Genomic DNA, 27,381 nt, shown 5'->3' on the forward strand with positions numbered 1-27,381 from the left:
ACTTTCCAAAGTGTCTTTTAGAGGACAGGAAGAGAACAGTGACTACTGGATAACTTAATGATAACGATTCCTTTGTTAGTTGGGGAGGTGCTAATTTAGCATTTTTTATATGTTACTTCTGTAGATGATTTAACACTATTCTTATTATGGGAAGGAACGGGGTTTGTAGATTTGGTAGATAACGTGCTTTCCTGATCTCAAGAAACTCTGCGGGGTTTGTTTTCATTTTTGATTTTGTTGGGGCACTGAAAAGAAGTTCTGAGCTATACTAGTTCAGGCTGGTGTGCCATTAAAAAAATAGAACTAGTTGGGAATGTTTCAATGAAAGCTTTTTTGTAGAAAAATGCCCATTTGTCAAAAGTAGCCCTTTTAGTATAAAACAATACAGAGTCAGTCTTGATGAGTTTCTTGACTTTAAATTTTTGAAGTTGCCAAGTGTGAAACAAACAAACTAATTAGAATTTTAAAAGGATCAAAATTGAAACAATTTTCAATTACTGAAACGAAGTGTTTGGGGGGACTCAATCTGTATTTTTTGAATGGTTCATAAAAATTTTCAAGACTTTACCTTTTTTGTGCTGATTTGGGATGGGAATACTTTTCAAAATCTCAAAAGTTTAGGGCAGGAAAACAGGTTGTTTTTATTTGTTTGGGGGAGGGGAGGGGTTTGACCAGCTCTATTGAAAAAAGAGCTGAAAGAGTGGGGATTGCTTTTTGCTTCTTTAATTCAAGATCTCAGAACAAATCTGGAGGCATGGTGGCGAGCCTTAATAAATGAAATGTAGGCACATATCTCACACTGATTTTTCCCTGCTCAAGCAAGTATAGTAAATAAATATTAAACCACAAGCTTCTTGCAGAAATCAATATAGTATACAAATGGAGATAATGATACAGACCTGTTGTGAAAGAGAATGCACACCACCTAGTGGTCAGGAAGGGGTGAAGCAGGTTGTCTTTCCAGACATCCCGTTTTTCTACTGCTCCACCCTATGGTGGTTGGTCCTTCCAGTGACTCTGCCCTTCAGCTGCATCTTGTATTCAAGGCTGCCCATTTCATGATCTGTACAAGGAGTCCAACAGTGGGAGAACCTTTGGGATTAAGTAGGAGGCCTCAGGACTCCTCCCCCTAGGGTCAAGATCTCACAGCCTAAAGCCTTTCATCTTCAGGGTCTTCTCTCTCCAGCTAGGATCCCCATGTTAAAGATGGGTCTCTGTAGTTGTCTCACTGTAGAGGTTGGCAGGGGAGCCCAGACCCACACTTTCCACCAGGTTCCAATTCAGTGTCCACTGGTCGGCAGTGAAGTCCTACACCCTGGGTGTTATGCAGCTACATTGCAGAATCACTTCCTGCCAGCCTCTTCTCTTCCAACGTGGTAAAGAACTAAAAGACAAAGATAAAGTCTCTGCCCTTCATAGAGTCACAGGTCCCTTCTTTGAAGGCTTAGGTCACTATAACCAGGCCTTAGGCAGCGGGAATTCTCATGGGGCTCTCTCTCAGAAGCTCAGACCATAGGGCAGCTCACCTCCACAGCCAGCCTGCCTGCCTGCCACTGAGCTACCCTGGGCAACTCCTCTGTTCCCCTTGTTAGGCTCGTCCTCCAGCCTGTGCAGGCTTTTCAGGTGCAGTGGGGAGAGGCTGTCTGGGCTTAAAGCAGCTGTTTAACCTCTTCCTTTCCAGTGTGGGGTTTGTACACCCCATCCCACCTCCTTCGTAAAGCACTTTGAGATCTATTGATGCATACGTGCTATATAAGAGCTTATTATTATTATAGCTGAATCCCTGTAACATGTCCGTTGCCATTCTGAACACAGATTTGACCAAATGGATGTGAGGGTTAAAAACTGGTTGTGCATATGGAGATTATCAAGAAGTGAGTAGCTTGCTTGTAATTGATCTTGCAAATCTTCCAATTTGAATCCCAGCAATAGCAGAATGGACAATCTTGCTTGCTTTTCATTTTAAATGACTCAAATGGATGGAGTTTCCACCAATTCCCTTGGGAGACTGTTGTACAGTTTAATATTAAGCACTTACTAGCTTTCTGTTGAGGTCAATATCAAAAATTTGTCCTGAGAGTTAATGGGCTAGATCTTCAACTGGGGTAAATCAGCATAACTCCATCAACACTAGCCGAGGATCTGGCCTAATGTTTTTGGACAATCATGGGTTGTCTGAAAGAAGCTGGTTTGCAGACAATTGGTCTCTAAGCATGGAGGGGTGAGAGGAAGAATGGACATTAGTTTTTAGAGACAAGTTTCCTTTTTCAGTGTCATTAAGTTTAGACGAACCTGCCTTTCCAAGCTCTCAAAGCATTCAGTGAGGTTTGTTTTACTCCCATGTTCTCTCTGTTTTTAAATATATCTTGATTTGTTTTTAATAAGATAATGTGTCTTTCACTGCTGCTTGGGTCATTTCCTGCAGGTTGCCTCAAAGAGAAGTTAACACGTCATCCTCTAATATGAGGTAATGAAGGGTACAGGTCTCTGGAGCCTAATTCCTTCTCCAAGGGCTCTGTTAATAAGGACTCTGACAGAGGTTTCTTTTTTTAGATGTTGTGTTGCAAAGTGCTGCAGCCAGGCAAATGCAAGGGAGAAATTTAATGACAGCAGTGCCTGTGACATGGAGCTTTACTCCTTCTGCCTGTGCTTCAGGATCAGAGCATGAGCTGGTGGCATGAAAGTAACCATCCCTTTCCTTTTCCCTAAAATCTAGGGTTGACATGTGGTGTACAGATGGGTGTGATGCAGACTTCTGAAATATGATTTGCTGACCCAAGTTTGCCAGGTTTTGGGATGGTCCTGCATAAGGCTGGCTGCGTGTGGCTCAGATGTCCTAATGAGAGAGAAAGGAAGTAGCAGAAAAATATGAGAATGTGGAAGGGAATATTAATTACAGTACAAGTAAATCACTGAAGAACTGAGGAGCCTGAGGTCAGCCTGTGCGCAAACCAGTAGCTTAATTTGCATTCTAACTTTGGCATTTTCTACTTTTGATACAATCTAAGGTCCCAGTTGGATCTGCATGGGTTGACCCTAGTGTCTAAATAGAGACCCTTTGGCTTCAGTGGGACAGATCCTTCTGTGATGGCCACCCTCATAGTTGACTTGCTAGGGATTGAACCCAGGGACTTCTAGAGCTAAAAGCATAAGCTGCTACCACTTGAGCGAAAGAGCTAGACTATATGGCTGGGGAATATAATACCTCCTCCTTCTGTGTGGATTGGTATAGAGGGGCACCAGTAACACAGACTGGTCTTCACTACAGGGAGATCTACCCTGCTGCAATCGATGCAGCAGAGATTGATTTAGCAGGTCTAGTGAAGACCTGCTAAATCAACGGCAGCGCACTCTCCAGTTGATCCCAGTACTCCAGCTCCCCAAGAAGATGAAGGTAAGTCAACAGGAGAGCGTCTTCCATCGATGCAGCGCAGTGAAGACACCGGGGTAAGTCGACCTAAGCTACGTCGACTCCAGCTACGTGAATAATGTAGCTGGAGTCGACGTAGTTTAGGTCAATTTACCCCGGTAGTGAAGAGAAGCCCTCACTAGTGGATTACATACGTCCTCTGCTCAAAGGAAGCTTATCCAGAGCCTCTGAGGCTCACAGTGGTTCAAATCCAGACAAGCCCCACTTATGTGACAGCCACCTGCCTGGCTGCTTATACTAGGATTGAACAACGGCCCTCTTGAGCTAACAACATAAGTTACCATGACTTAAGCTAAAGCTTTGGGGGTAGGACTCTACCATCTCATATACTCTAGATTGTCACAAAGGGGGACCTGTAACACTCAACAGTTACACTACCACCCACTGGAATCTCAATGAAGTCATTGGAGCACTGCACCAGCTCAAGCTTCCACCCCAGAAAACTCATGACAGGTCCATGGCCTAAGATTTTAAAATAAAATAAAATGGATCAAATTTCACAAGACATTTAGGAGACAGCATGTACCCTAAGTGTCTAGACCTTTCTCTTCCTTCCATGCTACATTCTGATTCTGCACATGAGTTAGTGGTTCTCAGCCAGGGGTACACAGAAGTCTTCCGGGGGTATTTAATAACTTGCAAGGTATTTAATATTTCAGTGTCAGGATTTCTTTCCTGATATCCATCCTAAATTTTCCTTTCCTTAATTTTATCCATTTACTCTGAATTATACCAGACTAAATAATTCTTTTCACTCCTTGGTTATTACACCCTTCAAATATTTTACCAACAAAGAAAAGATTTATATGACTATTATACATTAAAATTTTAGTACTTATTCTCGGCAACAACTCGCCAATCCAGCAAAACCCTTAAATAGTGCCTATTGATTTCACAAGCATACGCTAAAAGGTAAGCCTGTCGTTAAGTGCTTTGTCAAGTGCTTTGGGGTAGGGTGACCAGACGTCCTGATATTATTGGGACCATCACCATCCCGATATTAGGGGCTTTGTTTTATATATGCAACTATACTTTCCTCCCCTCCCCCCCCCCCCCCCCAAAAAAAATAACCCGATTTTTCACACTTGCTATCTGGTCACCCTAAACTGGGGCCATAATTGGGAAACCAGAGGAAAAACAATATATATTTGGTATTTGCATAGCCTGATATGCCCAGTAGATGGCGCGTGAACCCCACACTGTAAACCACTATCAATGTAATTTTAATGTACCTTAGTTTTCATTGCTGAAGTGATTGTTAATTAATACATACCTCTGTGTTTTCATCAGCACTGGTCAAATGAGGTCACTTTGACCTTGATTAATAAAATGTGTAATCATTTTGGAAATATTTGATGTCAGAGACCTGCCAAGTGGTGGTTTTCTTTCTTCTTCTTCTTTTTTTTTTTTTTTCTGTAATCAATAAAACGAAATCTAAATGGCAAATCATGCAGGCTCCATTCCAATGCACCTTTGAATTTTTTTTTGTGATTTACACTTTCTGAACATGATTTGCAAATGTCATTACAGATATGAGAAAATAAGCCAAATTTGCCCTTTCTTGTTACTTTTCAAGGAGAATAAGTAATGTAAAAGTACTGAAAATTATTGCTGCCACAAAACATGACATTAATCGAATGCCTTTCAGTAGAGTACTCTGAGCTTTAGCAGGTTCCCAAGCACGTTTGTAGACTTTTCGCTTTCTCAGTTCAAATGTTCAGAAAGTGAGGTCTAGGCTGAGAAGTCATCTCGTACAGTGCAATGGCCCTGGCTGGCCTGCAGAGTGCAGTGCTTACTGCGCCATCTTCTACATGACCTGTTCAGACCAGCACCTCCAGTACTGTAGAAATAGGACTAAATTCTCTGCTGTTGAACAGTGATGCAGCTCTATTGCCAATTTACACCAGCAGAGAATCCGGGCCCAAGTATTTTATTTAATGTTTGATGAGCTTATGAAAAAAGGCGGTGGAGGAATAATCATGTCATACCCTATAGTCTGGGACAGCATACTCCCTCTATTATGCATCTGTCTATGAGAACAAGGTCCACTCAGTCCTTGTTCTTGCTGGGGGAAGAATTATAGAAATGTGCTTGGAGACTTACTCTCTTCTAGGTAATCCAATTTTCTATATTATATACAATGAAGGAAGAAGTTGAACCATGACGGGGTTTTTTTCTTACATGGTTTTCAGCGCCTCCATATTCCCACTATTTGTGTAAGTTTAAGGCATAATTTCAGTTATTGTGTAAGAAATCACCTAACTCTTAATAACTTGCTAATTGTTTCTCTTTTGTGTGTTGAATCTTCCACACTATTTTATAAAAGTCAAATATTTGCTTAGCTGAATGTTGCAGAAAAGAAATATATTGTTAACAGAACACCTAGAAAACTAAGTTTTTGATTGCTCCAGGATATGCACCCTAAACTATTTCCATGAGTGTATCATGTACCTTTGGCTGTGTGCTTGTCAAAGCATCAAGTTGAGCATAATTATGCCCTGGTTCCGCAAAGCACTTTTCATGTGCTTAAAGGTAAGCATGTGCTATAATCCCATTGAAATTAAAGGGACTATTCAAATTCTTGAAGTCAAATGCGTGCTTAAATGCTTTGGTGGTATTGGGGCTTTAGTCATTATTTAGACTTCCAGAGAGCTCCAGCCACTGCTGTTGGTAAATGTGAGTCAATACACCCTCATCTGAAACCCTAATTCTGCATTGTGATCTGCTGGCACAGACCCCGGTGCTGTGTGGAGTCCTACTGGGCACAGGGATCAGTGATAGAGGATCTTAATGCGGGAGATCAGAGCCTGAATCAGTAATACATGAATGTTCCAGTAGGAGGTTAACAGGCTTATTTTTTTTTTTTTGCTAGTAGCACTATCTTCTCCGTATATTGTAATACCAAGGTCTTTCTTGACCACATGTGATCATGAAAGAGCCTTTAGAGTTGTTTGCTAACGTGTGGCTCTAAAGTTGTGGCCTAATTGTAGTTGTGGTTACATGGCTACATGTTCCCCCTGCAGTTTCAATTACCGAAACATTTTTGTGTAAGCTGATTTGAGTATAAGTCAATCAACACTGGTTTGCAAGGCTAATCTCTAAAGAAGTATTGACCCTGCATATGAAACAACTCAATAGAATAGCAAAAGCCTCACTGTCTAAAACCAGCTCCCGAGGCATTTACAGGCGCTGTATTGTCTAACCTCACTTTTGCAGTGCATACAATCTGTGACAGTTATATAAACTCTCCTTCTCCCCACTTTCATCCAGACATTTTGATTTAAAAACTTTCACCACATCACTTCCTCTTTTATTCTCATGTCATGCTATGCTCTGTTGAACAGCGACTCTTTTCTACTGCAGCAAAGTCATTTCAGTGATGTGTGAAGGGATTTCTTTGTGTTTCGGGCCAAATTCTTTTACTTCAGCCTTTCACGGGGTATGAAGCTGAGCAGAATACTTGGTAAAGTGATTTGGGACCCCAAGGTTGAAGGCACTATGAAAAGATAAAATAGAAATACTGAAGTCATTATAACCATCTTCCAGTCACAGAAATTACTATTTCAGTATTTTGGTTTTTCTTTGATTTCTAACAAGGCCACTCTTGTGATACTACCGCACAGGGGCGTAGTCAGGATAAAATCCAATAATGATGAAGGATAGTTTAGTGGTTAGAATACTAGCCTAGGCCTTCGGAAACCTGGCTTCAATTCACTGCTCTGCCACAGACTGCTTGGGTGACCTTGGGCAAGTCACTAAGGGCTAGCTTCACAAAGGAACTAGGCATGGCAATGCTGAGTATCACCAGGCCTACCTTGTAGGTGCCTAGAAAATCACTGGGATTCACAAAGCCAGGAGTTAGGCATGTAGGCTCCCTATACAATGAATGGGGAGAGCTAGGCACTTCAGAATGGGATTGTCAAAAAACACCATGCTAAGTGGCTGTGATGGAATGGGGCTATATCTGTACAATGTACGAATTCTGATTGGTATTATGAAGTTGTATTAGAAAATCTTCTATGCCTATAGGGCACAGGTGCCGACTTTCAGCTGTCCCGGGGGGGGGAGGGGATTCCACCCCGAGGCCCCGCCACCACTCTGCCCCTTCCCCCAAGGCCCCACCCTCATCCTGTCTCTTCCTGCCCCTGCTCCACCCCTCCCTCAAGGCTCCACCCCACCTCTTCCCGCTCCCGCTCTGCTCCTTCCCCGAGTGCGCCCTGCCCTCACGCCGCCTCTTCTTGCCCCCGCTCCTCTCCCTCCCCTCAGCACTGCCTGCTCACCACCGAACAGATGATCGGTGGTGTGTGGGAGGTGCTGGGGAGAGGGGGAGGAGCTGATGGGCAAGGCCCACCAAACAGCTGATCAGTGGGTGGCTGATGGGGGTGCTGAGCACCCACTATTTTTTTTTCAGTGGGTGCTCCAGCTCCGGAGCACCCACGGAGTCAGCAACTATGCAATACATATGTGAATCCACCATTGCTGACAGGTCCTGTAGTGTGTACACCCCAGCCAGATACAATGGGAAATACTTAAGGTTAGCAATGTGCTTAAACCTCACAAAAGGTTATTGTAAAAAGCAACTCAGGCCTTGGAAATCCAGTTTAGCTGAAGGGAGGGAGGAAGATAGAAGCAGCGAAAACTTACCAGGAGAAGAACAAAAGAGACCCGGTGATCAGAAGGGGCTTAAATAAAGAAACACACAGCAACAGGGGCCAGACAGGGAAAGGAAGTGGGGGGCAAGAGAGAGCAAGGTCACAGAAGCTGGATAAGGGGCTCCAAGAGGGAGAGGTCACCCAGCATGTAGCAGCCTCATGGGGCAGGGGATCCCTGCCTGCTTTCCTGAGCCCAGATGGCCCCAAGGATTCTGGAAAAGCCAAGGGACTCAGACCCCAGCCCAAAGAATGCCCTGGAGTAGTGAGGAAACTGAGGCAGGGGCATGCAGTTAGTGTGTATGGGTTTGGATCTGTGCTCGCCTGTGCTTTGTATGATTAAGTATAAAAGAACATTCATGAGGTAAACTCTGAGCAAAGTGTCTCTCTGTATGTTAACTGTTCCACAACTGCTGTGTGCCCCTGAGAGACTAAGGCCTGGTCCACACTAACCCCCCACTTTGAACTAAGGTACGCAAATTCAGCTACGTTAATAACGTAGCTGAATTCGAAGTACCTTAGTCCGAACTTACCGCGGGTCCAGACGCGGCAGGCACGCTCCCCCGTCGATGCCGCGTACTCCTCTCACCGAGCTGGAGTACCGGCGTGGACGGCGAGCACTTCCGGGATCGATTTATTGCGTCTAGACAAGGCGCGATAAATCGATCCCAGAAGATCGATTGCCTGCCGCCGGACCCGGAGGTAAGTGTAGACCTACCCTTAAACTTTAAACCAGAATCTTCAGACCTTTGGGGTGGAGTTTTGGAAGAGGGGTGTGTTTTAGTACTGGGGAGTTTGAAGGGTCAGTGTTGTGCCCAGAGAGGCACAGAACTAGGAGACTTGGGTTCTGTTCTGACCTCTGTATTGCATGAGGCAAGCCCCTTACTCAAGTTTTCAGACATGGGTGCCTCGGTACCGGCGATGATTTGGAGAATTTGTCTGTACAGCTTATGAATTCTGGGTGAGATTATGAACTCTCTGTATGCATCTTTTCCAAGCTCCAAACCGTACCCAGTGGTGCAGCCTTTTGCTTTCTGTGTTTTACCTCTGTGTTGGACTGAAATTGACAATAGAGAGTCATTACATTGGGATAGTTCTCTATTCAAATACATGCATCCTAGGCAATTTCCTGACAGAGGAAACTGGAAGGTTATCAAAGGGCTGCAGCTGTTCTCTTTGGGGTCTTGGATCACTTTCACCACCTCAAGATGAGGAAGCAGCTGCGTAAGTCAGGGGGAACCCTGCCTCCAAACACAATCCCCCAAGAGAAAGGTGAGCTAGACTGAGGGGCATGACATTCAGGATGTTTGCTCTCTAAATGACATGTACTCTCTTGGGCTGGTAAGTAAAGGTTAATGGTGTTTTAGAGTCCTGCGGAAAGTCTCTGTGTGTTATGTGCCCTACCTATCACACACCCTTGAAGAGTTGATCTGTGGATCTAGACTACCCACATGGCTGGAGTTCTGGGAGAGGCAGGGCCGGCTCCAGCATTTTTGCTGCCCCAAGCGGCGGAAAAAGAAAAAAAAGGCGTGATCGGTGGCACTTCGGCGGCAGGTCCTTCCCTTCCTGAGGGACCCGCCACCGAAGACCCGGACATGCCGTCCCCTTCCAAGGGCCGCCCCAAGCACCTGCTTGCTGCGCTGGTGCCTGGAGCCAGCCCTGGGGAGAGGGAGTTTGATATGGAGGAGCCTAGGAAGGTGGAGAAGGAGGGTCAGTTCTAGTTGCAGGGGCTGGAAAGTTGGACAATGAGATGTTAGTTCTCAGGAGGGGTGCTAAACAAAGGATCTGCATCCCAAGAGTGTGCCAGGGGATCCTGGACTCAAGAGGCAGTTGGATCCCTCACATCAGTCTAGTGAGTGCCCAGGAAGGGGGATTTGACTAAAACTGCGATAGTATCTAAACCCACGTTGAGGGCACATGAATAAGTGGCCTGATTTTCAGAGCTTTTGAGTCATTTGAAGTCAGTGTGAAAATTGAGTCCTTAGTTTATTAATGTTTCCATGGAAATAATTGGGAGGCCAGGCACCATAGAGACACAAAGAATTATTACTTCATCAAGTGGCACTATTATGGTGTCTGGGCGGGGAAAGTATCACTTTTTACACTTTTTATAGTACTAAAACACACCTATCTAAAATAATCTCAAAATGCCATAGAAGTGTAATGATAGTGTCGTTCTAAACCCACCTGAAAGACAGCTCAGCTAAAATGATAGCGGTTTAGCCAATAAGAAATGCAAAAGGTGACTTCCAGCTGACTCAAGTTTATTACAGTCCCTATTGACTCATCCACAGAGACTCTCCCCATTTTGGTCCAAGTGGTAAAGTTGCTTTCTGTGGACCATAGAATGTCCCGTATTGCATCTCAGCTGCTCTTGATATACATTTTGCCACCACACTGGGGATTTTGCCCATTCATTAACTGTTCTTGTGTCTGGCATCCAGATGCCATGACTCAATATTGCCGGGTCCTGCCTTCATGCTGTATGTTACAATCGGTTAATATGTCTGGATTATGAACTTTTCTTCTGCTATCAGGGGCAAAAAAGAGAACAGGCAGTCTGAGGCTATTTCAGTCCGTCTGCTTTCCCTTCCCTGTCAAAAGTCTAATTTGCAATTAGGAATTTCATCAGCACTTTCGTGTCTTCAGAAAGCAGTTGAGTAAATGTTCCAGAGAGATTTATCTACCATAGAGGTAGAAGTATCAGTAATCCCCAGGAAACAAGTCATTACCAGAAGTTAGTAAATGCATTATTGTTGTTGTTTATAGAGCCATAAATGTGCAAGGTGCTCAGTTGTCTGATCTTGAGACAAAGCTGATAATCATGTTCTCCCAAAGAGCTAGATTGTGCTTTTAAGGCAATCTTGTGATGGGGCAGTGGGGAGCTACAATGCTGTAGGGGGAACTCAGGGAGGGACTGTTCCTTGGGAAGGTACAGTCCCTGTCCATGTTCTTTGATGCACTATCCTCCAGGATAGTGCAGCCAACCCAAGGGCCAGTGTACAGGGAGGCTGGGCCATGGTGCCACCTCCTCCTTGCCTCCTATGGAATGCCTGGATGGAACTGTCCCTTTTCTCCCATGAGCAGAGGGACTGCAACTGATGTTGGTCTCTATGCAGCCCTCTCCTCTGCACAGCCATGTATGATCCTGTCAGTCTGGCCCTATTTCTATTCAGGTTCTTACACCATTCCATTGCCATGATGTATGATCTCTAATAAATCAGGACCTGATTTTGCAAGATGCTGTACACATCCTGAGAGGGGCGGAACTGCCTCAGCTTCCCAATTATTTCCATGGAAACCGAGGGCATTCAGCTTCCAACAATGAATGATCAGCACCTTCCAGAATGTGGCCCTTGTTCATTAGCTCTGTTATTATTACTAGGGTCCATGCAAATTCCATTTTCTGTTAATAATTAATAGTCATAATACAACATTGTTTTAAAGTTAACATGTAGTGCCAAATTTTAAGGGAGCCTCAATCTGACCAAGAATTTTCCCCTGAAAGATACTGTGGGCAAAAAAAAAAAAAAAATAGACACATACCTTAAACGAGCCTACAATTAACTATGTGTACACTTGGAGCTGGGTGTGTGATTCCCAGCTTGAAGGGAGACACTCATGCTAGCTCTCATCGATCTAGAGTGCTAAAGACAAAATGTAGTCATGGCAGCACAAGTGCCAGGAAGGGCTAGCCATCCCAAGTATCAGAGACCATAGGTGTGTACTCAGGGCAGCTAGCTCTCCCTACTGATCATGCTGCTGAAGCTACATCTATTTTTAGTGTGCTAGCTGGATGCAAGCCAGGTGGTATGTCCTGGTATGTCTCCTCAAGCTGGGAATCACACCCTCAGGCCCAAGTGCAGACATACCCTGACACGTCTAACTGCTTGATTTGTGAATACAATCAAGTAATTAGATATATACAGATTTTCAAAAGTGACCCGTGATTTTGGTTGCCTCATTTTTTTGGCTGCCTAATCTGAGACATGTTAAAGAGCAGAAAATGCTGAGTGCCCACACTCTGAAAATCAAGCCTCCTTAAGGTGCCTCAAGTTGAGCACTCATAAGCTTACAAAATCACTGGTCACTTTTGAAAATCTCAGCCCTCAGATTTGCTATTTGTGCCTCCAATTACTTGTGGGCAGAAAATGAGAAGATATTTTAATAAAATGAGGTGCATAGTGTGTTCGTTAGTAATTATAATTCCCAGTGCACTGGTATTATGTTTTAAATGTAATTTCAGAATTGCCATACTGACAAATTGGTATCTTTCTAATAGTTAAATGGCTCACCATCACCAATCAGAACCAAATACACACTCTATTAAGTTTATAATTACCATATATTTGAGCATTTCACAGCCCACTTAGCCTTCCGTTAGAGTTCCCTGAGTGCTTTCTTCTCACATTTCTTTCTAACAGATTATTGTACAAATGCTTTAAAACTAGTATATGAGATAAAAATGTGTACAGTAACTCGCAGACAGATTAGATGGCCTAAAAAGATTGGTAAAGGGATGACTGTCACTAACATGTCGCCAAATCCAGCCCAGGTCAATAGCTGTGGAAAAGTAGTTGCCATCTGATGGTGTGCAGTGGCCTCCATGAAATGAGTTGGTCTCATTCTAAGTGGGGCACGTGGTCCACATTGTAAGCCCACTACCACACAGCTGGAATGGGCACTAATGAGCATGAAAGTCTCAAAATGGCAAAGTGCTGAATGTACATGGATACTGAACTACCGTCTCAGTTCTAGAAGGCTTCCCTCCAGGTGAGGCGTAAAGAACATTCTTAGGAGAGCAGTTTTGTTTCCATTGCTGGTGCTTATACTGTACCTATTCCATGGCAGATTTCAGTCTCCAGGGTCATGGCAATTTGTCACCTTTAAAAAACACTGAAGAAGCGGGACAAAAAAGACTCAGAAAAAAAGTTTTTTTCCCCCCACACTCACTAGGTGTTCATTCCAATTGGGAAGTTGAAAGAGCTGCAGTCAACTGGATAGTTTTGGTACTGGGGAAATATCCGCTCTCTCTCCTAATGCTGGCGCACATTTGCCAGAGTTGCAAAGCTATTTAAATTAACACAGGAATTTTTTGTCAGAAGGACAGCAAGACATTAATAATAAAATAGAAAGTTGAAAACAATCCACGAGAGTCAAGGCGATCGGCTGTCAGCCATAGTTTGTTTTGTTAGAAGGAAATATGCCAAGCAGAGCTAGTTGGGTACTGCAAATATATTTTCTGTGAATATTCTTTTGAACTTCTGAATGAATTCACTTTGTGTGTGTTCACACCTCACTTGTGTTTCATTTCCACAGATATTCTCACAAATGAGTGTTGAGACAGGAAAGTTTGCTGAAACAGAACTTTTAAAGCAAATATTGCAAACTATTGGCAGAAAGCAAATTTTATACTGGTAATTTTGAGTATTTACACAAGAAAATAGTTTTAAGGGTTAGGTTCATCCAATCAGGGAGCAGAAACATACCATGTGACCTGTGTCCATTCAGAGCAGCTCCAGTGTCAAATATGAACAACACTGAAAGAATTCTCAGTCAAGGAAATTGAGTATGGAACAAATTTCCAGAAGACTAAGCAAATCTAGAGTCTGACTGTCTCTAGGAAATGCTGCTAAACCTTGCTCTTTGAGGAAGCCTTTCTGCCACTGCAAGAATGACATTCATAACATTGACACTCCGTCTATCCACCCCTTCCAACCAATATCCCCAAAGGAACCTGAAACAAACAAACAAAAAGCCGTACTTCAAGTGGAGTTGAAGGAAGACGAGCTAGAGACTTCATGAAGTCCACCAGAGACTTTGCGATTGTTATTGATTTTACGTGGAAGGTGCTCAGATACTATGGTGATGGGTGGTGTATACAATCCTAAGACAGATAGATCTAGATTTAGTCACAGAACGTGTTTTGCAAGCCCTTTCAAGTACATATGAGAAAATCACAATGTGTTTATGCACAAGAAAAAGAGACAAAGCTAGTCAAGCAAATTATTCATTATAAATTATTTTTTCAGCTCTAATGTCTCTAAAGTTACGAAGTACCATAAGTTAACTACAATGAGACAATAGTGGAGAGCAAGTCATCTCTCTGGCCTTAATCTGCAAAGCACTTAAGCATATTCACATACTCACATACATGCATCCGACGAAGTGGGCATTCACCCACGAAAGCTTATGCTCCAATACATCTGTTAGTCTTAAAGGTGCCACAGGACTTTCTGTTGCTTTCTAAAGGGGGTTGGACTTACAACATTGGTTCAAAGTTAAATACATGTTTGAATCCTTTGCTGTGTCATGGCTTCCAACTTTAAAGAAGAGAAATACAGATTGTAATTACTTTTTGTTTGACATTACTAATAGAAGTATAAACACTAGAAAACACTGTACTGGGTTCCCCCCGGGGTGCCACCTGGAATTGGAGTACCACTCAGCCCCTCTGACCCACCAGCCTGGGATTCCTTTACACTGTACTGCTGTGACCAGCCTGCCAAGCCCTCTCCCAGGCTCCAGCACACATACAGGTGGGGACACACCCAGCTGCAGAACATACAGACGCCGTGATCAGCTCTGCATGGGGAGGCTACAGCTAAGGAACAGCCCAGCTACTCAAATGCACCCCCCACCCCGGAGTGTAAACCCAAAATTATACCATTGTGTACTGCACAGAGAACTGTACAGCGTAAGCTCATGAAATTCTCCCCCCCTCAATGTGGGGAAGGATATGCAACAGCTTTTTGCCTAATTTATGACTCCCGAACGCTGATTTTAGACAAAGCAAAAATAAATTTATTAACTACAAAAGATAGATTTTAAGTGATTATAAGGGATAGCAAACAGATCAAAGCAGATTACCTAGCAAACAAACAAAACACGCAAACTAAACTTAATATACTAAAGTGATTGGATATGAGTAGCAAATTGTCACCCTAAATGATGATTTAAGCAGGCTGCAGAGATTCTTAAGGGGCAGCTGCACTTGCTTACAGCTTAAAAACCCCAGGTGTTCCTTTCACAGGCTAAAATCCCTTTAGCCTGGGTCCAGCACTTCCCCCAGTTCAGTCCTTGTTCCTCGAGTGTTTCCAAGAATCTCTTTGGGGTGGGGAGTCAGTGAAGAACCACGATGATGTCACTTCCCTGCCTTAAATAGCTTTTGCATATGGCAGGAACCCTTTGTCTCAAAGCTTAGTTCCTACTCCTGTCAGTGGAAAAACACTGGTATTCCAAGATGGAGTGCAGTACCAGGAGACCTGGTTACATGTCCCAGTAGTGCCACAGCAGCCATGAATCAGAGGCTGTTTGTAGCATCCTCAGGAAGGCCCCTCCGCCCCCTGGTGGGAGATAAACTTCTTCTAAGGCCTATTGTTTTCTCCAATGGCCCTTTCCAGCCATCTAGACTGAATGCATTCTGCCTAGAGGGCGTTCCCCAGGTGCAAACATATCTGTAATAAAGATATATAGTCAATATTCCTAACTTCAGATACAAAAATGATACCTGCATACAAATAGGATAATAATATTCAGTAAATCATAACCTTTCCAAAGATATCTTACATGACCTATCTTGCATAAAATACATCAGAAATATGCCATAATCATATCTAATAATATCACTGTGAAGAATATGGGGTACCATGTCACAAACACATGGCCCCATGTTCCTTCCCCAGTGCTATTTATGGTACCTAAATGGTTCCTTGTGCTTCTGAACCAGTCATAACTGATAGTACTAATTAAGGAATTGAATGGAATGAAGCAATGGGAATCACCAATTACAAAAGTTAGAGACGGGGAAAGATCACTTTTGTGGTCTTATCCATTCCCTTAGGATTAGTACAGGATTATTTCTAGAATATAGTTTAGAGTGCTTTCTTTTGTTCATGTCCTTTTTAAACCAGTTAAGCAATAAGGCATCCATCACTTCCCTTGGGGAAACTACTGCATAATTTAATAGATCTCACTGTTTTAAAAGTCTTTTCTCACCATTTTGGCAACACATTAATTCCACGGCTAGCACTACTGGCAGCAGCTTCAGGATGAAATGGAGAGAGGAGATAAAATGGGAACAATGAGAAGAGAAAATTGTTTCTTAATTTCACTCTAGGCAGTCTCTGCTAGATCCTCTTTGAAACAGAAGGGAATTCAACTGTGCCCATTTCTCAGTGAGACACATCAAAAGTAAAATGTGAAGGGTACCTGTAATGATTGTGATAGACAGACACATCCCAGCTAAACGTCATCCGTGTGACATACAGAACAGAACTCAGGAGTTTCTGCATCAAAATAATAACCTTTAGCAAATGAGCTGAAGGAGAATCTTTACTACTGGTAGTGGTAGTATTTGGGCTTATATTTTTTGTAGGCTAGACACTAGAAGATGACATAACTGAATCCACTTGAACAGGTCTTATATTCCTGAGAGGAGGCAGCAGTGGTATGCGTATACATTAGCCAGCACACTATATGCCTTTCCCTATTGGCAAAGATATTTTGTTGTGTCTCCTACATGGGAGTAATCCCATTGAATTCAACAGGACTAATCACATGCTTAAAATTAAGCATGTGCTTAAGTGTTGTCTGAATTGGGCTGCGGTGCTTAGCATCTTGCAGAATCGAGCCCTCAAGTCCCAATACTGCTCACGCTGAAGTTAATAAGTTACTATTGACCTCAGTGGGAAGAGGAACAGTCCCCACAAGGTATATAAATTGATTAATTGCCTAATTCTGAAGTGAAGGGCTGTCAATTAATCACAGTTAGCTCATGCGATTAACGCAAAACAAATTAACTAGATTAAAAAAATCACGATTAATCACACCATTAAACAATAATAGAATACTAATTTACATTTATTATAAATATTTTTGGATTTTGTCTACATTTTCAAATACATTGATTTCAGTTACAACAGAATATAAAATATATAGTACTCTATAGTATTTTTGATTACAAATATTTGTACTGTAAAAAAGATAAAAGAAATAGTATCTTTCAATTCACCTTATACAAGTACTATAGTGCAATCTCTTTATTGTGAAAGTGCAACTTAAAATATAGAATTATTATTTTTATTACATAATGGCGCTCAAAAACAAAACAATGTAAAACTTTAGAGCCTACAAGTCCACTCAGTCCTACTTCTTGCTCAGCCAATTGCTAAGAAAAATAAGTTTGTTTACATTTACGGGAGATAATGCTGCCTGTTTCTTATTACAATGTCACTTGAAAGTGAGAACAGGTGTTTGCATGGCATTATTGTAGCTGGCATTGCAAGGTATTTATGTGCCAGATATACTAAACATTCGTATGCCCCTTCATGCTTTGACCACCATTCCAGAGGACATGCTTCCATGCTGAATTGAAATTGTTATTGTTCAACAGTGCAATTAAAACTGTGATTAATCACAACTATTTTTTAATATCATGATTAATTGCAATTATTTTTTAAATAGTTTGACAGCCCTAGTAATAACAATAAATATTTTTTTAAATTAGATTGAGGTGGGGCCCAAAATGTGCTAGGAGAGGGCACAAAAGAAGGCATTGTTCCTGTCCCATAAAATGTACAGCAGAAAAGACAAAATATATATGAAGGGAAGCAGAAAGAGATCTAAATTTAAAAGCAAGGTAGTTAGGGTGATGACAGGCATATAACCTGTTGTTCAAATTTTATTTATCTATCTGTAGGGCCAAATTCTCAGGTGCAAATGGGTTTAACCCCATTGAAGCCAAGGGAACTATAACAGTTTACATCAGATGGGGATCTATCTTAAACTAATACTATTAGTTTTTTTGTAACTTACAAAAGATATTCCTGTGCCTCATCCCTGTGCTACACTTGGGTTAGTGAGGAGATGATTCCTTTCTATAGCACAGTTTCATTGTATGAATAATCAGCTTCTTGATGACAACTGCTGAATATACTGTATGTTCTAATATTCCATTCCAGTTAATCCTGTCAGCACACCAGCTATGGAAGAGGACTGGTAGTGGAAAGGACACTGTAGTGTGTGAATAGTAAATATTATTGTTAGAGTTGTATGGGAAATGGAATTTCCATTTTGTGGGAAATACCATGATTTTGCAACTTGTTTTTGTTCTAAATCAGAACAAAATGCAAGGATTGCTAAATTTCTTGCAGAACAAAATATGGGTCAGTTGGAAGGTCTTGTTTTGATAACATCACAATGTTTTTTTTATTTTTGACTTTATATTATAAAATAAAATGAATTTTGAAACAATCATTTTGAAATGAAAAATCAATGTTTCAAACATTTAGACCATATCAATATGCTGCTTTGATTTTTTTTCAAAGTGAAATTTATTTGAAATCAACACATTCCTGCAAAGCATGTCAGTTTTGATGAACTGCTGTTTCTTGACAGAAAAACATTTCATTTGAAAATTTTCAACCAGTTCCAATTATTACTACTATTACACAAGAACCGTAATTATGTTGCACTTAAGTCTGACCTTCTTTAGTTCCAGAAAGATGCTGTTTCCACAAATGCCTTTTACACTTTGCTGTATTTTTTTAACCCAGATGTTATAAATGTAAAGTACACGTAAAAGGTACTTTAGATGTTAAGTCAATATTATTCATTTAATTCATGCTCACTCTTGATAGGAGCACATTTATAGTTCATGGTTTTTAAAGTCAAAGTACTGTAGTATCCAGATCTGGATGGCAGCTTTCAGGGAAAAATGATAAACGGCATTGTCCCTTGCAGTTAGATAGCAATACTGGAGAACAGTCCATTCAGCAACAAATCAAAAGATTTATATTAAGTAGGAAAGTCATATTAATCTTGCTTAGGTAGCACTGATGTTAGAAACTTATTTAAAATGGAAGGTAGAAATAGTATCCTATGAAAGAAGTTGATTACACTTCAGCCTGGGAAAGCAATAACAATACAATGATATAAAAAGGGAAGTAAACTGCGTGTAATTTAGAATAATTTTGTCTCTGCTTCAAAATAGAAAACTCTGTATCTCCGTAAGTGATGAAAAATAATGTGTTTTAGCTGGTATTTTGCAGGTGCACTACCTCCTGGTCTAGACAGATTACATTTGAAAAGATGTATTGCAGTGTGTAAAAACTCTTTGTTATGGGTATAATGCTGCTAGACTGTAATATTTTATCTTCTGTGAATTTTTATATAGTAGGAATTTTATATATTATATATGATATATAATAGGTTATTTTAGTTACAGTGAAGGAAAAATGAATATTTAATGCAATGTGATAAATGCTACAGAGATGCTTTAACATTTATATTTATATATATATATATATATATATATATATATATATACACACACACACACACATTCATAGGCTCAGTGCTTTTTTAAAGATATTTATAAGCATAGAGGACCAGATAAAGTATAACTGATTTCCGGATATCTTCATTATTTTACTTCAATGAAAAGTAGTAGCAGCTTTCAAAGTGTAGAAGTATAAGGGATACCATTCCTCTGAATTCAGACGCCTCGGGCTGTCTGTCTGTCTACACTGAAAAGTTACATCGGAATAGCTGCTTCTCTCAGGGGTGTGAAAAATCCACATCCCTGAGAGACGTAGTTAAGCCAATTTAACACCCAGTATAGACAGTGCTACGTCCTAGCTACTTCCTGGTGGGGAGGTGGATTACCTACAGTGATGGTAGAGCCCCTCCCATTGCTGTAGTATGTGTCAACACTGAAGCGCTACAGGGACGCAGCTGTCCCAGTGTAGCATTTTAAGGGTAGACATAGCATAAAAAAGAACTGGAACTTAATTAGGTGACCCTTAAAAAAAAAAGAGGGCATTAGGAAATGGAGACCAGAAACTGCAACACCCTCCAGAAAGCTTAGGGCCAGGGGCAGTGCTACCAATGGATGGCCACTAGAGTTACTATGGAGAAGAACTGGTCTAGAAAAACTGACGGACAGGAGGGGAGCCTGTTTGGAGCCCTTTATTGATGAGGCTCAAAGGTAGGGAAAGAACTACTTTGCTTGCACAGACTTTGAGGGAAGAGTCTGCAAGGGGTTTGATTATATTTTGTTAAGAAGGCTTAAATAAAACAACGACCCCTTGCTGAAAACCTCTTCCCTGGATACCTTTAGAAATCCCCAGGGAGTGAACTGACCCAGCAAGAACAAAGCTTGGTCTGATAGGAGGAGGGCGCTCAAAAATAGGCCTAATCGTTTTCCACAGAGATTTTATGGCTGACTTCCTTGGTAGTTCCCACGATAAGCCAATCAACAACAAACAATATTATGAAGCAATATTGGCCATGTTTTTTGGTTAAGACACCGGACTGGGACACAGGAGATCTCGTTCAGTTCCTAGCTCTGCCCCAGACTTCTTGTGTGCCCTTGGGCAACTAATTTAATCTCATCCTGTCTCCCTTTTCCATCTGTAAAATGGGGATAATAATAATTCCTTACTTTTTCCTGGCTCAGCTATTTAGATTGTAAGGTCATGACTATCTCTTAATATGCGTATGCACCATTCAAACTCACTGGGGCCCCAATCTCAAGGCACTACTGTAGTACAAATACAAACAAAATACAGTAGTGATCCTAACTTATTACTGCTGTGACAGAGGGCTGAGGCTGTCCTGATCACTGTGGCCTCAATTAGTTTCCCTGGTGATGGCTGATTGAGGAAATAGGGAGGAATTAGCTAATCAGAAAGGGAGGCTGTGTGAATTAAGGAACTAACTGGCCCATCAGCTGACTAGCTTGTTAAAAGGTTGGAAGGAGGTATTAGCTGGGGGAGGAGGAATGAGTGAGCTATCTGTCCCAGCCTGGACTGAAGATCTCCCAAGGAAAGGAGATATTGTTTCTTCTCAGAGTCCTGATGAACTGGGGCTGAAAGCAATAGAGTTGTAGGTATTTGAATTGTTGTATTGCACTATACAGGTGTTGGTGGCAGAAACTTGAATAAAATATCTGGAGTGGATGATGAAACAAGAGAGTCTGAACGGTTTCTGAGGTGATCTAGGATTGGAGGAGGGGAGTATGTCCTGAGTCATTAAAAATACTTTTTATCTACCTCAAGGAAGGAAGCTTTCACTGAGACAGCATGAGAGGATGATTGTTTCAAAAACAGACAACTGCAGAAGGTTTGGAGATGAAAAAGTGGTGTCTGCAAAAGCTTTCTAGGAGTCAGATCATTCCTTTTGCTAAGTTGCTCTGAAGGACATTGTGTTCCTTGTTATTGCATGTAGGAAAATATATTTCCCCTGTTACAGAGCTGTCACGAATCGTGTGCAAGACACATGTGAAATGTTCTGTTGTTTGGCATGTGTAACTATCATGATGAAAGCCAGAGAAGGAGCTCATATTTCAGATCTCCTCATCTCTGTCTAGAAAACTCTTTGGCCTACAGCATCAGTTTAGAGTTGCAAATCTTCACACTGGATTTCACTGAGACTAGCAGGTTGAGAAAGCATCACTGGTCCCTGTACAATGCTAGTGTAACTCCTTTGCAATCAGTGGTATTACACCAGGAGTATACTGAATGTACTAGCCTCAGTGAAATCCATTATGAAGGTTTGTAATGCTCTACTAATTGTATGAAAAAGGCAGAGTTTTCTAAGTAGAAATGAGGAAAATAAGAGCCATCTTTCTCCCCCCCCCAATCAAAAAACAACTTTTCTGCACGACTTTCAGATCTTCCTGTCTAATCTCATTTGTTCTGTTTTCATGGTCTTGTCTTTCTTTCCTTGCAGGTTTCTTCCTTCCTTCATCTGTACTGTTGGGTTTTTTCATGCTTTGACTATCTTGTTCTCTTCTCTAAGGGGCCCATTTTGATCTTTTGGCACCATAATTTCAATCCACGAGGTCCCTTTTCATTGCTACTTGTACTAAGTCCCAGCAGCACTACTGACTCTGCCTTTCAGCAACACTTTGCTAACCTAATTTAGTCCAGACATACAGTGGAACCCACGCATAGTCAACTCAGATGTAGTGAAACTCCACATCTGTTTTAGTTCACTGAAAATGGCAATTCTGCTAATAGTACATTTCTGCTCACTGCTGTTTAGTGAAAAAAGGTGACTTCACCACAGACCTGATCCAAAGTCCACTGAAGTCAATGCAGGTCATTGATCCTATGCCCATCAAAGTAATTTCAAAGATTCCCATTGACATCAGTGGACTTTGGATCAGACCCTATAAAAGCGTTCCACTATATTCATATCACTCCATCATTATGTTGGAGGTTCCTCACAAATCCATACCACATGCGATCCTATTTCAGCAAAAACAACGAGGAGTCTTTGTGGCACCTTAAAGATTAACAAATTTATTTGGGCGTAAGTTTTCGTGGGTGGGTTTTAGCCCATGAAAACTTACACCCAAATAAATGTGTTAACCTCTAAGGTGCCACAAGGACTCCTCGTTGTTTTTGCTGATACAGACTAACACGGCTGCCGCTCTGAAACCTGTTTCAGCAGAGACTCCCTTTTGGGTATAGATGAAGATTTGGTTTAAGGTGTGTTGGTAAACATTTTATTTTTTTCTTTGTAGGTTTTCTGAGTTCTGCTTATAGATTTGATCAGATTTTAATTTTGATGCCATTTTCTGAAGCAATGGGTGTATTGATCTGCACCTGACTCACAGATGTGATTTTAAAAATATTCTTAGAAGAAATCAGTCTGTGAATGATCACTGGCTAGAACTTTTGAAATTGCTTTTCAAAGTAATAAATCTGTCATAAGATTAAATGAGGCATTTGTTATTTTTCTGAATCGGGGTTTTCTAGAAAACTAAGTGAAAGACAGAGGCTTTGCTGAAGATGTCTTTGCCTTTGTAAAGATAGTTATTGTATTCAACACTCTCCTTTTATTAAAATGAGGCATTTACCAGTGTTCTGCTATGGAAATATATTAAAAGGTTTCCTTTGTGCTGTAAAAGCCCAGAGTTTAAATTTTGAGTTGGCGGGGGGAATAATAATCAGTATTATGCAAAGAGATTTGGCTGCACAACTCCCATTGCAGCTAAAACTTTGCATGCTGCTTTGAACATGTACCTTGTTGTGTCTTGGAGGAGGCAGGTGTTTGTTGCTAGATGCTTCTAATGACACACATACAGTTGCTTGGAAATATCATGCTCTGGATGGTGATGACTATGTTCTCTTTGCCAATGCAGACAGAATCGACAGTGTGTGTGTGCGCGTGAGGAGGGGGAGATGTGGAGGGTGGGTGGTCTGTAAAATGAGATTTTTTGCAAGAATAAACCTATTGATTGCAGGAATTAAATGGTCCGATGTAGCTGAAGGCTGGTTCAGGGTTATGATCTTATTCTGAATTCTTAATAGAGCAAGAGGGTCACATGCATACTTGCATACACCCTCTTCTCATCAAAATTAAGTCTAAGTTTATTAACCTATAAAACTACTTCTAAGAGACTAATGTACTGACAAGAACTTTGCTAATGCAACATTAAGTCTGAAGCTACAAATCTATGAAAGCTAGAGAATTTAGAGTTAACGTTGTCATGACAACTTCAACTTCACCCCCTCCTTCCCTTGCATGTACACATCATGAGAAAGGGCAGAATTAAAGGGTAGAGTTAAGGTTGCCATAGGAACCTTAGCTGTGAAATCTGTGGCTTTTTGTGCATTTAAATTTCAACCAACCATAAAGTTGTGTTAATGTAGTTCTTTCCCCAGAATTATTAGTATTGTAATGTTTCTGCTACATGATCGCATAGTACATAATCACATTTCATTTTGTGATCATATGGACAAATTAAATATATAATCAAGAAAGTTCAACGACACCCCACAAATCCCAGCATTCTTGTTGCTATCAGGAATACATAAAACTCTAATTAAAACCTTAGGTAAACCTAATACAGCAGGTATAGGAGCCTAAATAAAATGATAGAGCTTCATACTTAATAAGCCATGCATAGACATACCATCTGTGATAATGCAGAAAATGGACTATTGATACCATTACTCTAGATATAAAGGGCTTGATTTTGATTTCACACCAGTTTTATACTGAGTTAACTCCACTGAGCTAAATGGAGCCACTCCTGATTTACACATGTGTGTAAGAACATATTCAGGCCCAAGTACTATGTAACACATGTTACATTTATATTTTTTGAACAGGAAACATACATTAAATACAATAAGCCTGATTTTCTTCTCATTGACACTGGTGTAAATTAGGAGTAGCTCTGGTGTAATCAATGAATTTAAGAACAGTCATCCCAGATCAGGCTAGAAGTCCATCAAGTCCTGTGACTGAGTGGCCAGTGCCAGATACAGAGCAATAGGCAAGAAACCTACAGCGGACAACTATGGAATAATCTGCCCATAAGGCTTACTTCATAATCCTTGTGTTTCAGGGCATGTGACAACTAGCAGTTTATTCCATCACTGCTACAAACCTGATATAAGAACTTTGCAATGATTGTATGTATATGATCTATTAACCATTTTAACTCTCTATTTCTTTTCTCTTAGCTAAAATCTAAAGGTTTGTTTTTATTAAAAGATTGGCAACAGTGTTATTGGGTAAGATCTAAGTTCTATATTGACCTGGCTATGTAGCTGGTCTCTTGAGATCAGAAGAACCTTTTGTTTGATGAAACTGGTTTTCAGTAACCACTCATTATAAAGTCTAGTGTCAAGGTGGTAAAATGAGTGCTGGAATGCCTAAGGAGACTACATTTTTGACTTCTTGTTAACCAGTGTGGTAAGACAGAAGTTTACTTTTCTTACTGGCTTGGTATATCTAATGGTAGAATAACCAACTGGGGTATGTCTGCCCTATTTCTCAGCAGTTCATCCTGAATCTGGCATCCTCAGCTGTGACCCACTGATGCATGGTGACAGCCTTAAGGGCTGCTATCTGGTAACTTGCTGAAATCTCCACTGGCTCCCAGGGAATGCTGAGACAACTGATTAAATGTCACTAAGACAAGATTAAAATGAATTACAGAGACGTAAGCACTTCCTACTCCTGGAAGTTCTGATGGTATTTTTGAAGGTGACCGGGTTAAAGCTGTAGGTGAGAGAATGAAATGTAAATCTGGTTTTCTTCTGGCAGCACAATAAGGTTGTGCCTTTAAATGTATTGCACATTTATGGTCTTATTGTACCTTTAAGGCACAGTCTCATCATATGGAGGGGTACAGAAGCAGCAGCACCACCCTAGCAGATTCAGCTTCTTTGTAGAAACATGACCAGAGCCTTGTGGAGTCTTTGAAAAGGTGCAACATACCTTTCCTGGTGCAAACTGAGGGTAAGGTCATGTTCACTTCCTCTCATGCCCTCTTTAGGGAGGATGGTGCTGCTTTTTTAACACCTTGAATGCAAGAAATGGGATTATGTCTGGCTCTGAGCACACACCCAGCCTTGCATATCTGGCTCTTAGCACAGAAGAAGCTGAACTGAAAATGTGTGGAGTTCAAGTTGTTGGTGGCTGTGACACTTTGTACCTCAAAGCAGCACCCTGAAACCCCCATATTCACCATGGTGATATGATTATGATATGTTTTGTCCAAAGTATGTCTTGTGAGGTATTATTTCAAAAGTCTTGACCTGTTGAACATTATTAATATCCTGTTGGATTGTATGTGCTATCATTTTATGTGAGGTTATGAAGTGTTGCTGTATATGGTACTGAAATGTGTTGTGAGGTTGGGAACACCCACAGCTAGCCTTTCAGGTACAACAATGGAGTAGCCTGACAGAATTAATGGCTCATCAACACCCATCAAGAAGAGAATCTACTATCCTAGAGATTTCTTGGAGGAGGCACGCACGCTATGGGGGTGGACGGACTAACCCACCTCACAGCAAAGATATTTCTAGCACGCTGGACAAAAGTATAAAAGAGGGTAAGTGACATCACTTGGCCTTTCCCTCCTCCACCAACTCAACACCTGGAGGGACATCTGAAGGACAAAGACTTTGAACTGGGGGAGAGGAGACCCAGTCCGGGAAAGAGACCCAGTCTGTGTATTGAGGAAGGATCTGTGACCTGTTTGTACCATCTGTCGGGGTGAAACACTACTTGATTCAAATCCTGTTTAGTTTGTAGAACTCAGACTGTGAATTTATTTTTATTTCTTAAGTAACCAACTTTGATTTCTATGCTTCTTACTTCTAATCACTTAACATCTATCTTTCTGTACTTCCTGTTTTATATTTTACCTAAAACAGTGTGTTTTGGTTGAAGTGCTTGGGAAATCTCTGCTCAGTTTACAAAGGTTAGTGTCTGTCCTCTCCACATGGAGGGAGGGGCAGACTGAATACTAAACTTACACTGGCCAGGCTTCTGATCAGTGCAAGATGGTACAGTTCTGGGGTGCAAGGCTGTGGAGCTGGGGAGAATTGGCTGGAGCCTCCCTATTGATGGTTCATGAGTGTCTGGGAGATCATTCGTGTAACTCAGTTGGGTGTATCCCTGCCTGTGGATGGCTAAGTGCAGTACCTGCCAGAGGTTTGTGACTTGACACAGCATCACAGTGTGAGAGGGATACCCTAGGTTGGTGGGACAGAGGGCTCAGCAGTCCCACAGTCCAGGTTGCTTCCAGGGGACCCCGTCACAATGGGTTTGATGCCAGCTCTGTGAACATCTCAGGAACAACTGAATAGCCAAAAGGAGGTGTAAGCTGGCAGGCAGACTCACCAGCTATGGAAGGATGAAGAAGTCCCAATTACAGGTCACTTCCTATCCCTTTCTTCAGGGCTGGTTTTATTTCTGAAAACAAAAACTTCATACCAGAACATAGCATCTCAGACCAACTTCAGCCAGCAGGGAGGAGAGGACATCCTTTTCCTTTTATAACTCTGCCAGAGCAGCCATCTGATGGGCAGGAGTCCAGTAACCACTTATGTGCTGGCATGCCTGGATACCTTGCCATAGACAGACAGTAAGACATGACTCTGCAAGCCTTTTGCCTGTGTCACTGCCATTGAAATCAAAGGGCACCGAACGAGCTGAGGGCTTTCATGATTGGGCTGGTACTCAAATATTTCTCACTTGTTGCCCTGCACCATGTGATTCTATTACAGCATGGAGTCAGGGGCTGTGGTTGAGTAGCCTGCGTTATATCAGTGTGTTTTCTGATATAGGTCCCAGTTCAGCCAGGTACTTAAACCTGTGAGTAGTCCTATTGAATTGGGACATATCACATGTTCTACATTAGGTGTGTGCTTAAATATTTGCCAGAATCGGGGCCTTGAGTTACTGTGTTTACCTGGTAATAACTTAAAATATAAAAGTTGTTTGCTAACTGCTACCTGTTTACATGGTGACTAGCCAAGCTCTGTT

This window comes from Terrapene carolina, unplaced genomic scaffold (assembly GCF_002925995.2).
Source record: "Terrapene carolina triunguis isolate 2854851 unplaced genomic scaffold, T_m_triunguis-2.0 Scaffold97, whole genome shotgun sequence".
Lineage (NCBI taxonomy): Eukaryota > Metazoa > Chordata > Testudines > Emydidae > Terrapene > Terrapene triunguis.